We start from the raw sequence: 12,766 nt of genomic DNA, 5'->3' as shown, positions 1-12,766 counted from the left end.
ATTGATTGGCGCCCACACACAGTGAGCCAGCGCCATCAATAGTTTGCTTTCACGCTGCCTGCGACCCTTTGACTTCTCAAAAAACAAATGCATCTTATCCTCTGCACTATAAAACAAAAATTTGTTTTTTCTTTGAGCAGCCTCGTCGTATGACTTTTATTTATTCAGTGTTATCAGCTCCTGGTCAGCCTGCCTGTCTCCTGCTATCTCTCCCCTGCCTGTAAAGCGGCATCTCGGGGACAGCGCTGATGATGGCGGCGATGATCGCTAGGGCGATAATGACATCAAATGGAGGAAATATTCAATAAGGCTCCAGATGATTCAGTGCCCCGCTGCGCCACAAAAGCCCCCACACTGGAGTGAGTCAGCTCTTCTGCTTCCCCTCCTCCGGTGCATCCCCCCTCCGCTCCGTGTCCTGCTTCCTCCTGATTGTTCATGCAGCTTCCCGCTGCGCTTATTCACCTGAGGTGGAGAAAAAGAAAAGGCTTGCACGAGCTGTAATCTATGGGGAAACCTCCCAAAATGTGGCACTTTGAAGAAAGAAATGCTGAGTGTATGCTACTGTGAGAAACAGTTTTTAAGCTGTGCTGATATTCTGTGGAGCTCCAAGTGTTCAACATTGAGGTGAAGGAAATGTTCACAGATTGAGGAGGGTTAAAAGCTATAAATGACATTTTTGGCCCTTTAAGGGTCACCGCATTAGATCGTCTGACTCCACCTCACCATGTCCTTCCTCTTCTGTTACGCCAGCCCTCTCTATGTTCCCCTTCACTGCATCAATAAATCTCTGCTCCACCTTTAACATCCTTTGTCCAGGATATCCACGGATCCTCCTCTGCTCATCTCTGAATCCTGGTCACTCACAGTGGAGATCACCAAATCTTTATTTCTGCCTCCTCAAGCATTTTTTAGAGCCACTGTCTCCAAACCACACATCATAGCAAGTCTCAGTACCTTTCACTCCTCCTGCTGTGCTCCTCTCACAAATCACCCAGTGCTCGTCTCCTCCCTCTACGCTCTCTTGTTCACTTTGAGTGGTTGACCACAGCTATTTGAACTCGTCTACCTTCACCATGTCGCCTTCATATTCGCTCTCCCATGCACTGACTGTAATCCCCTTTTTGCAGCACATAGCTCCACTTCTCTGCCCCTACGATCACCCTCTGTGAACGTGAAGCACGATCTGATATCCGCAGACGCAACGTTGATCCTGGACAAAAACAATGATGATGACAAAGGAATAACACCAACATGGGAAATCACCACCAACACACTAAATCTGTATAAATAAATAATTATTTCAAATACTTTAATACAGTCACATGGAAGCAACTCAACACATTTAGCCACTTAGACAGGATGACCTGCTGAAGGTCAAACTGAGCATCATAATGGGAAAGAAAGGTGATTAAAGTGACTTTGAATGGTTGCTGGTGCCAAACCAACTGGTGTGAATGGTCTCCACTTTCCCAGATCTTATTCCAACTGAGCACCTTTGGGATGTGTTTGAAAAGCTGACAAATCTGCAGCAACCGTGCGATGCTGTCATGTCAGTGTGGACCAAAATCTCTGTCGGCTATGTGCCACAGGCCTTCAAGCTGGCTGTAGTTAAACCTTTACTTAAAAGCATCTCTAGACCCAGCTGTCTTAGCTAATTATAGGCCAATCTCCAACCTTCCTTTCATATCAAACATCCTTGAAAGAGTAGTTGTCAAACAGCTAACAGATCATCTGCAGAGGAATGGCTTATTTGAAGAGCTTCAGTCAGGTTTCAGAGCTCATCACAGCACAGAAACAGCTTTAGTGAAGGTTACAAATGATCTTCTTATGGCCTCTGACAGTGGACTCATCTCTGTGCTTGTCCTGCTAGACCTCAGTGCTGCATTCGATACTGTTGACCATAATATCCTATTAGAGCGATTAGAACATGCTGTAGGTATTACAGGTACTGCACTGCAGTGGTTTGTATCATATCTATCTAATAGACTCATATTTGTACATGTAAATGGAGAGTCCTCTTCACACACTAAGGTCAATTATGGTGTTCCACAGGGTTCAGTGCTAGGACCAATTCTGTTTACATTGTACATGCTTCCCTTAGGCAGCATCATTAGAAGGCAAAGCATACATTTTCACTGCTATGCAGATGACACGCAGCTCTATCTATCCATGAAGCCAGGTAACACACACCAATTAGTTAAACTGCAGGAATGTCTTAAAGACATAAAGACCTGGATGGCCGCTAACTTTCTGCTTCTTAATTCAGATCAAACTGAGGTTATTGTACTCGGCCCTGAAAATCTTAGAAATATGGTATCTAAGCAGATTCTTACTCTGGATGGCATTACCTTGGCCTCCAGTAATGCTGTGAGGAACCTTGGAGTCATTTTTGACCAGGACATGTCCTTCAACGCACATATTAAACAAATATGTAAGACTGCTTTCTTCCATTTGCGCAACATCTCTAAAATTAGAAATATCCTGTCTCAGAGTGACGCTGAAAAACTAGTTCATGCATTTATTACTTCCAGGCTGGACTACTGTAATTCATTATTATCAGGATGTCCTAAAAACTCCCTGAAAAGTCTTCAGCTGATCCAAAATGCTGCAGCAAGAGTCCTGACAGGGACTAGAAAGAGAGAGCAGATTTCTCCTGTTTTGGCTTCCCTTCATTGGCTTCCTGTTAAATCCAGAATTGAATTCAAAATCCTGCTCCTCACATACAAGGTCTTAAATAATCAGGCCCCATCTTATCTTAATGACCTTGTAGTACCATATCACCCTATTAGAGCACTTCGCTCTCACACTGCAGGCCTACTTGTTGTTCCTAGAGTATTTAAAAGTAGAATGGGAGGCAGAGCCTTCAGTTTTCAGGCCCCTCTTCTGTGGAACCAGCTTCCAGTTTGGATCCAGGAGACAGACACTATCTCTACTTTCAAGATTAGGCTTCAAACTTTCCTTTTTGCTAAAGCATATAGTTAGGGCTGGACCAGGTGACCCTGAATCCTCCCTTAGTTATGCTGCAATAGACGTAGGCTGCCGGGGATTCCCATGATGCATTGAGTTTTTCCTTTCCAGTCACCTTTCTCACTCACTATGTGTTAATAGACCTCTCTGCATCGAATCATATCTGTTATTAATCTCTGTCTCTCTTCCACAGCATGACTTTATCCTGTCTTCCTTCTTTCACCCCAACCAATCACAGCAGATGGCCCCGCCCCTCCCTGAGCCTGGTTCTGCCGGAGGTTTCTTCCTGTTAAAAGGGAGTTTTTCCTTCCCACTGTCGCCAAAGTGCTTGCTCATAGGGGGTCATATGATTGTTGGGTTTTTCTCTGTATTTATTATTGTGCTATCTACTGTACAATATAAAGCACCTTGAGGCGACTTCTGTTGTGATTTGGCGCTATATAAATAAAATTGAATTGAATTGAATTGTTTCAAACACCTTTCTGAAGGCAAAAGCAGATTTAATGCTCTTGTGACTATCAAGCATTTATAAATGTTACTGTATCGTCTGCAGGCTTTTAAAAATGGACATTTTGATGTGCTTTTGTGAGATCGTTAACACACGGCAGCTGTTTTCGTAACTTTTTTTTCAATAATTAACAATAAAAAAAGATTTAAACTGAATTTCAGCAAAATAATTGTCATCACTGTAGCATCAGCAAACACGTATCTGTTTCTCCTCATATTCAGCTGCACTCTGTTGTTTCATGGCTCTCCACCTGCAGCGGCTCCATCACAGCACTAACATAAAATCAGCCCAGCAATGAAGCGCTCAGGGTCACACAAAGGTCAACTTTAGACACGCAAGCTCCACGCAGAAATGCCCCGGCCTGGATTTAAACCCTGGGACATCTTGCTGTCAGGTAACCGTGCCGACCACGACCCCGCTGTGCAGCCACAGACTGGAAAAAAGTCAAACACTGTCCGGTCTGAGTCTACAAAGACACACCAACATAAGCACAGCTATCTACCAAACATTTGGTTTTATGGAGAAAAACACAGTTTTGCTGATTCATGTGAAACAATGTGTCACAGTTTTTCTAACACAAACAAAAGCAAGAAAGAAAAACTGTAAATATGAATAACCATGTTTCTATAATAACCATGGAAGACTGTGGATTATTAAAGGAAATGTATGTGAGGACACTGCACAGCTTCATTTATGTGCAGAGAAAATGGTTTGAGGACAGAGATGTGATATTTGATATCCCCACAAATATGTCAGAAATGACTCAGCTCCATCTTCTAAGTGTTGGAAGGAATGTAGAGACTTCTAATTAAACATTACCCGCATAATGTGGTCGTGCGATATGGGAAAAATCACAATGGAGTGAAAAAATAGAAAGAGAACGTTCCCGGCTTCTGTAGATACAAGAGGACAAATATTTAGAAGGCTGCGAGAGGAACTGTAAGAAAGTGGCAACAACGAGCCCAAGTTTAGACAGCCAGAGAGAGCTATGTTAACACAATGTTCATGACTAAAGTGAGAGAAGCAAACAAAGAGACACAATACGCCGAGCTTGTTTCACGGGGCCATATGCACTTAGCACGACAGCAGCATTACGCCTCAGACCTCGTTTGCTCTTCACGATCATCTCCTTCAGCTGTTTACACTTATGAATCACAAACCACCACCAAGCATCAAATGAATCAGGCTGCCAGTGCTTTCCAAATCTGTAGCTTTTAGCAGTGACACATTTTACGAAGCCTCCCTGAATCCCAGCATCCCCATTTGTCTCACATCATTTTCCTTTTAGATCATTCAGATGAATTAAGCGGCCACACTGCGGCTCGGGCAGTTGAGGTCAGCCGAGGGACGAGACGCCCATTTGGATCATCTCCTTGTTTCCTCTCTCCTGCTGTGGTTCCTTCTCCCCCTCTTCGCTGTCACCAGACATATGCTAAGTGTGTCATTTGCGTCATATTCAGATGCCTCCTCGCACATTTTTGATTGCAAGTTATGACTGTCATGATGATGATGCCACCGGCGTGCAGCTCCTCCTCAGAGTGTGGAGGCGGTGTGGTCAGAGTCAGGGCTGCACCTGTAACCGCCTCCAACAGTGACGTCATGGTGTACGGTGACACACCTGCAGCACCGCTGCAGTGTTTAGTAAAGTGATTGTTATCAGTGCTGTGCTCGTGCAGACGGCACCAAGCATTTTTCCATATACTTCCATCCACTCGCGTTACACAGACATACTGCTCGTCCTGATAAACAGATGGTGCCACAAAACTGATAAGATGGCTACGTAGGAATGTAGGAAAGATCGTGGAAATATGATATGAAATACGTTTCCTGCATAACTTTGAGAAGAGACAGAGCTTCCTGATTGCTCCAGTGTTTGTCGTCTCTCCAGCTTCACTGGACGTTGAGTCTCACATACGTCATCATTCTTCTGTCTGCTTTCGTACTTTGGTGCAGATGACTTAAGTGTTTTCCACTCAGGCTTTCTATAGTGGATGGAACCGCTATAATATCACCAATAATAACACAGAATTTCACTGTTGAGTCTGTTAAAAGGGGGTGAATGGTTGTGTAGTCTGCTCACATCTCTGGACATTTTCCACAACCCCGCTGATGAAACTGCTCCCACGATGGAGGAAATTCTACCTTCACCTTATCATAATGAGACCCACTTCCACTCAGCCTCCTGGGACACGATGGGTCACCTCTCAAGAGGATCGGGGATAATTGGGTAGTTTGAGGAATCCAGTGAGGATAGGACGCTCTGAAGGACTACACCCAGATTTAGCAGCTCGGCACACGCTATTGTGTGATCGCACTGGGAGAGAGAAGCTCGCTGTTTCTGATCTCATTTCTCGCTGCGCTCCTATCTGGGTTAGAGGAGGCTGTTATTGGAACAGCCACCTGTGGCACAAGGGGAAGGTGGACTATAATGGATAGCTGGGGCTTCCAATATGACAGCCGTGGTGCCAAGCGCGTTCGCTAATCTGGATCATTAGGACGAGGGCTGTGTATGACTAAAAGGAGATAATGGCTCTAATGCGATGGAGACGAGAGGAACTGACTGGCCTGTTGTGACCTGAACCTGTGTAAAATGAAAGGGCGTTTATTTATCGCTTCACCTGGACGAGAAACTGGTCACTAACACCCAAATTAGCCTGTCTGTATGAGATAATGTTCTAACCAGCTGTTTGGGGTACAGACAAACACCTTATATACACAGCAGTGGTGGGTGGTGTGTAAATGGATGGATAGGACACAACAAGTCATTTCAGTTTAGTCATTTGTTATTATTAATCTACAGAAAGTCTTTGGTGCCTTCTTTCTCCCCCCACCCCCAACCGCCTGTGGCACATGGCCGCCCCTCCCTGGTTCTGCTGGAAGTTTCTTTCTGTTAAAAGGGAGTTTTTCCTTCCCACTGTCGCCAAAGTGCTTGCTCAAAGGTGGTCGTTTGATTGTTGGGTTTCTATCTGTTACTGTAGGCTCTTTACATTACAATATATAGCACCTTAAGGCAACTGTTGTTGGAGATTTAGCGCTATATAAATAAAACTGGATTGAATTAAACACATTTTTTTTTTAATTCAAGACTAGAAAATTTTTAAAAGTGACAGCCTGGATAAAATGTAAGGGTCACATCCCCATGTGGGATAGGTGGCTGTTCAAAGTTTTCTTTCAACTATGTTTTCATACCAGGCTCTTCCTCTAAATCTGATTCCTTCTGTATGAAAATAAGTTTGGCTACTTTTCTCAGATTTGAACAAATTCACAGTCACCATGAACTTTTTAATAATTCTAACTGATCACTTGTTTCACAGTATATTTTAAACTTACGTAGCTGAATGTTAGTTAGTACAAGAGCATCATTTTATCAGGAAGATTCACTTGTATTAAACACCTAACACTGTCCCCTGCAGGGGTTTTGTACCTCCAGTAGGATCGTCATTGCTTCTGCACAGTGCTCAGTGTGAAGGTCTTATCAGAGATTACTTTCACGTACATTCATGTCATAGAGCCTCACCATAACCACAACGATGAACATAACCGCTGGCCTTTGCCTGACCACGGCCTAAATCTAAAACCAAGATTTTCTAAAAATGTTATTACCCACACTTTGACTGCATAAACAGATTTATACTCCCAAAATAAACAAAAGTAAATAATTTGCATAAATGTGGTGAGTTTACTGTTTGAAATGTGTGCTTTCACGGGTTTTGTTTAAAAAAAAGTGCCTATTCATCCTGCCTCACAAAAAGCAATGGGAATGTAATTTGAACCCAATACCACACTACCCAAACTGCAAAACAGAGTTCAAGCTTTTCTTAGAAGTACATGAATGCTGTATTCATACATATACATTGATTACTGCAGTGGTTCCCAAACTTTTTTTGCCAGGCCCCCCTTTTTTACAAGGAAAATGTTCGCGCCCCCCCCGCACAAACACATCCTCCAAACACACACACCCATATTTTGCTCCATTGCGGTTTATTTCACACCTCCAACATTTAGTAAACAATTAAGCAAATACAAGTAAACGGCAATAAATTACAGGTAGTAATAAAATATACTACTAACTCGTTTACGCTGCGTCCGCACCTACACGGGTATTTTTGAAAACTCAGCTGTTTCTGTGCGTTTGGGTCTTTCGTCAACACGTAAACGGCGTTGCGATTCACCAAAAACGGAGATTATTTAAAACTCCTTTTTTTCGTTTACGTGTGAACGAGGAATACAGAGTTCGTCACGCAACGACAAAGGTATGTGCCTCTTTTCACGTCACGCTGTGCGCCACGTTATTGTTTACATGAGATGAATTGCAGAATGGCAGATAGAGACAAAATACTGTTAATCTGACTATCTGCAGGTTTTACACGCTTACATATACACACGCAGTTACTGTCCCTCCATTTACAAAGGCAGAGGCGTCACGGTGTGATTATTTTATGTGTAGTTGTTTTTTTTCCTGTGTAATAATGTTCAACATTGCTGTCAATACATTTTTCAAAAAATGCCTCTCTGTGCAAAATGGGTTCAAAAACATAAACAGCTGTGGGATACTGTTTGTCCGTGATTTGGACAGGAGGAACAAATTACGGCAGGATCAGCCTGATATTATTTGTATCCCGCTGTAACTTTACTGCATAAAGAGCTAACATGTCCAAAACGTGAGGAGTAGTTATTACAAGAAGTGTTTGTCAACTAAAAATCAAGAATGTGGGATTCTGTTTGTCCGTGATTTGGAGAGCCCAGCGCTGCTCCCGACGCAGGGAAACTAATTCTGCAGGGGAGACCTACCTCGGCACTTGTGCAGGTGAAGCCAAAGGGAAGATATGCTTCACCATATTTTCTAGTCTTTGGCTTGGAAGGAAGTTGGTTTGGAAACATATTTGGCGATGCTTCATCTCCTGGTTTGCGTTTGTGTGGGAGCCCCGTCAAAAACCTGTCCACAGTGTCCAAGCGCTCTTTTTTTTCTTTTTCTTTTCATACCGCCCCCCCCCCTGCAATGGCTCTGCGCCCCCTAGGGGCGGGCCCCACACTTTGGGAACCTCTGGATTAGTGGATACTTGTGTATTCCAACAAATCGATGAATTATTAGAAACTTTTAAGTATTAAAAATAAATAGAAGTGATGTCAGTTTGTAGAACCAACCATGTTTCCCCGCCATCTTGAATACAGTTGCCAATCGTGTATAATGTGTTTAGCTAGGGGTCGGGGATACATGGCACACCAAAGGTGAAGGAGAAGATACGGAGGTAAATTTTAATTCGTGCCTGCACCTTCAGCCTCAAGACATCAAGGATGCTTATATTTTATCACCAAAGAAGTAAAAATACAAAGAAAGAGATAACATGACCAACATCTGGATAGCACGTCATCATCTACCTCCTCACCTCAGGCCTCATCTCCTGGTCTGAAGTCATGGCTCCAACATGGAAATGTGAATAAACATGCTTTTTATTCCCCATATTGTTACTTACTGTCAGCACATTAGACATGCAGTCTCATTTCCTTCCTAGCTAACAACAGGCCAGCTAAACAACAACAACTGGTTATAAGCTAACATTATGCCAGCTAATGGTAGCCGTGGGTATCTTAAAAATCACCTTTTCCCATCAAGAACAGTTTGATTACATTGTCACATCATATGAGAGTTTATTCACAAAGTGTCCAAGTCTAGGCCTAATAGCCAGTAGCAGCTAACAGCAGCTAACAGCAGCTAGCAGTGGCAAAAACAGCAGTGCTTACTAAAACGTAAAAGACATCCTCAATAACTTCCTTCGGTATCATTGTCAGTAAGTCAGAGGTAAGCTTCGCTGTGTTTTACACTAACTTCTTACACTTACACTGAACTCCTTTCATAACATTTTACAGCCTCCTCCAGAGTAAATGGAAGTGGACACGTATTGGCAGCTGAGGTAAACAGCAGACGCATAGCCTACCCTCTACCCTACAGCAGCCTCCAATGATAAGATTATGCACTTAAATTGGGACGGTAAGAAACCAAATTGACTCCAATCTGCAATCTACTGACATCTAGTGGTGAGATTTTACACACTGTAATTTTAACATTTGATATTTTGGAAGATACACTTATTACACGGCCCTGAAAATCTTAGAAATATGGTCTAACCAGATTCTTACTCTGGATGGCATTACCTTGGCCTCCAGTAATGCTGTGAGGAACCTTGGAGTCATTTTTGACCAGGACATGTCCTTCAACGCACATATTAAACAAATATGTAAGACTGCTTTCTTCCATTTGCGCAACATCTCTAAAATTAGAAATATCCTGTCTCAGAGTGACGCTGAAAAACTAGTTCATGCATTTATTACTTCCAGGCTGGACTACTGTAATTCTTTATTATCAGGATGTCCTAAAAACTCCCTGAAAAGTCTTCAGCTGATCCAAAATGCTGCAGCAAGAGTCCTGACAGGGACTAGAAAGAGAGAGCAGATTTCTCCTGTTTTGGCTTCCCTTCATTAGCTTCCTGTTAAATCCAGAATTCAAAATCCTGCTCCTCACATACAAGGTCTTAAATAATCAGGCCCCATCTTATCTTAATGACCTTGTAGTACCATATCACCCTATTAGAGCACTTCGCTCTCACACTGCAGGCCTACTTGTTGTTCCTAGAGTATTTAAAAGTAGAATGGGAGGCAGAGCCTTCAGTTTTCAGGCCCCTCTTCTGTGGAACCAGCTTCCAGTTTGGATTCAGGAGACAGACACTATCTCTACTTTCAAGATTAGGCTTCAAACTTTCCTTTTTGCTAAAGCATATAGTTAGGGCTGGACCAGGTGACCCTGAATCCTCCCTTAGTTATGCTGCAATAGACGTAGGCTGCCGGGGATTCCCATGATGCATTGAGTTTTTCCTTTCCAGTCACCTTTCTCACTCACTATGTGTTAACAGACCTCTCTGCATCGAATCATATCTGTTATTAATCTCTGTCTCTCTTCCACAGCATGACTTTATCCTGTCTTCCTTCTTTCACCCCAACCAATCACAGCAGATGGCCGCCCCTCCCTGAGCCTGGTTCTGCCGGAGGTTTCTTCCTGTTAAAAGGGAGTTTTTCCTTCCCACTGTTGCCAAAGTGCTTGCTCATAGGGGGTCATATGATTGTTGGGTTTTTCTCTGTATTTATTATTGTGCGATCTACTGTACAATATAAAGCACCTTGAGGCGACTTTTGTTGTGATTTGGCGCTATATAAATAAAACTGAATTGAATTGAATTGAATTGAATTTGTTTTCTTGTTAATTCTTAGCATACATAGCAAGCGGTAGCTGCCCTCCAATGCTGCACATTCCACTGACCACTTTTTAACTGACTGATTCACATTTATAGAGTATTTTATTTCTTAAATCTTTGCAAGAACAGAACCAGGGAAACTAGGTTACTATAGGTTCTGGTCAGGAGTGGCCTAGTGTCTTGTCTGGGAAACCAGAAAAGAGTCCAAGTTATACTTTACCTGGCACATGGATGCATTAAGAGCCATTCTGTTCAGCACATCATTAAACTCAAACCTCAGCTTCTTTCAAGCTGCCTCCCTGTTTCCAGCTTCTATGCTAAGCTAGCTTACTGCTCTGAGATAAAAATGGCACGAGTCTTGTCATGTAGGCTAAGTCTTAGGAAAACAGCTTACTATATTTCCCAAAATGTCAGACTTCGGCGTATGAGAGACCAGGCCATGCCTTTATAATACATATATTTACAGCCAAGCCAGTGTTGCTTGGCCAGCTTTAAACTCCTACAGTGTGTTCTGCAGCTACAGGCATAAACATGCTTTCCGGAGAAATCTGTAACTCTCGAAGCTCCAGTGGACCATCGCCGGCTTTGCTCTTTGTTTTCCAAACAAATGCCAGTCAGATTTGAGTTTGTGTCTTACTCTTCGTATTTTCTGGTGGGAAACATTTCAAGGCTTGTAACAGGTGCTGCAAAGATCAAGCCATAGATATCGGGATACAGTGCCGTCAGCTGTGCAGTCGTTCTTCTTCACTGCTCATCTGTGACACAAGACGCCTCTAGTTGTAACGCTATTTTCTTGTAGGAGGCTTTTCAGCTACTAAGAGATGACTGAGAGCTTGTAGAGAATCATAAAGCCTGCATTCGTCCCCACTGTATGTTTCCAGCAGAGCTGGTTGCCCACGCCAGGTGAATCTACCAACATGACGGCATGCCTGGAGGACAGCGGCTGCTCTTCCTCCTCTCGTCTCTGCTACTTTTTTCTTTAGTCTTTTCTCTGTACCGTATCTCCGTATTGTCTCCTTCCTTTCTCTTCTCATCCTTTCATCCTCTTCCCTTTCAAGTTTGGCTAGTAACATTAGTAAGTCAAGCAAAAATCTTCATCATGCTGTAGCTTTGTTGTTGGAGCGAGCTACAGTAAGCGTCCACATCTCGAGTTATTTACAGACCAAAGGATCTTATTAAGTTAAAAACCTGAGTAGAAAAAAAGTACAGTTTATGTGAAAGAGATGCTGTGTATCATATCACACATACAATCATGTGAAAAACAATGTTTTCCCTCTGCAGTCCTGCATGCAAATCATTTTCTGTATGACTCTGTCGGTCTGTCACGTCATTGTGGAGGAATTTTGGCCCACTCGTCTTTACAATATTCAAATACAACTATTGCAGTACACGAGATTGAGGCAAAATATATTTATAAGATTACTGCGTTGATGAAATGAAGTGTGTCTGTTGGTCAGCTACTTCGTTTATTGTAGTAACAAACTATTTACTATTTACAGAGGATAATAAAAATGTATCTAGTCCTCGACAAATTTCAAATCATGTAAGTACAGATTCAGATGGACAACAACGGGACATTTATTTAACAAAAATGAAGCTCAAATGCAGAATCTCTGTGTGAAAAGTGAAATGCAGACCATGATTCAGTAGCGAGTAGAACCACCCAAATTTAAAACGTTATCAGTCTCACACGTCATCACTGAGGGCCCGCCCTTCTGTAATTGTACTGTTGTGAACTTTAACATTGAACATGCTAACTGAGGCCTGTAGATGTACAGTAACGCTTTGATTATTTGGGTGAATTTCCTCGGACATCAAGCGTTAACACACAGCTGACCAGCAAACTGTGAAGACGCCTGCTTTACAGAGGTGTTCACACTTACTGATAATCAGTGCGTTTGATTAGCAGGACCTGGCTGCTACTTACCCTCTGAACTCCTACAGAATCAGTATTCTTCAAAGGATGCCACAGAGTCCTGTGGAAACCCTTTCTATTTACCACATCATGTTAATGAGCTTTGTGATCATATTTAATAATGATAAT

This window comes from Oreochromis niloticus, linkage group LG10 (genome assembly GCF_001858045.2).
Source record: "Oreochromis niloticus isolate F11D_XX linkage group LG10, O_niloticus_UMD_NMBU, whole genome shotgun sequence".
In the NCBI taxonomy this organism is placed as follows: domain Eukaryota; kingdom Metazoa; phylum Chordata; class Actinopteri; order Cichliformes; family Cichlidae; genus Oreochromis; species Oreochromis niloticus.
The sequence above is the reverse complement of the archived record's forward strand: the minus strand, read 5'-3'. Positions refer to the sequence as shown.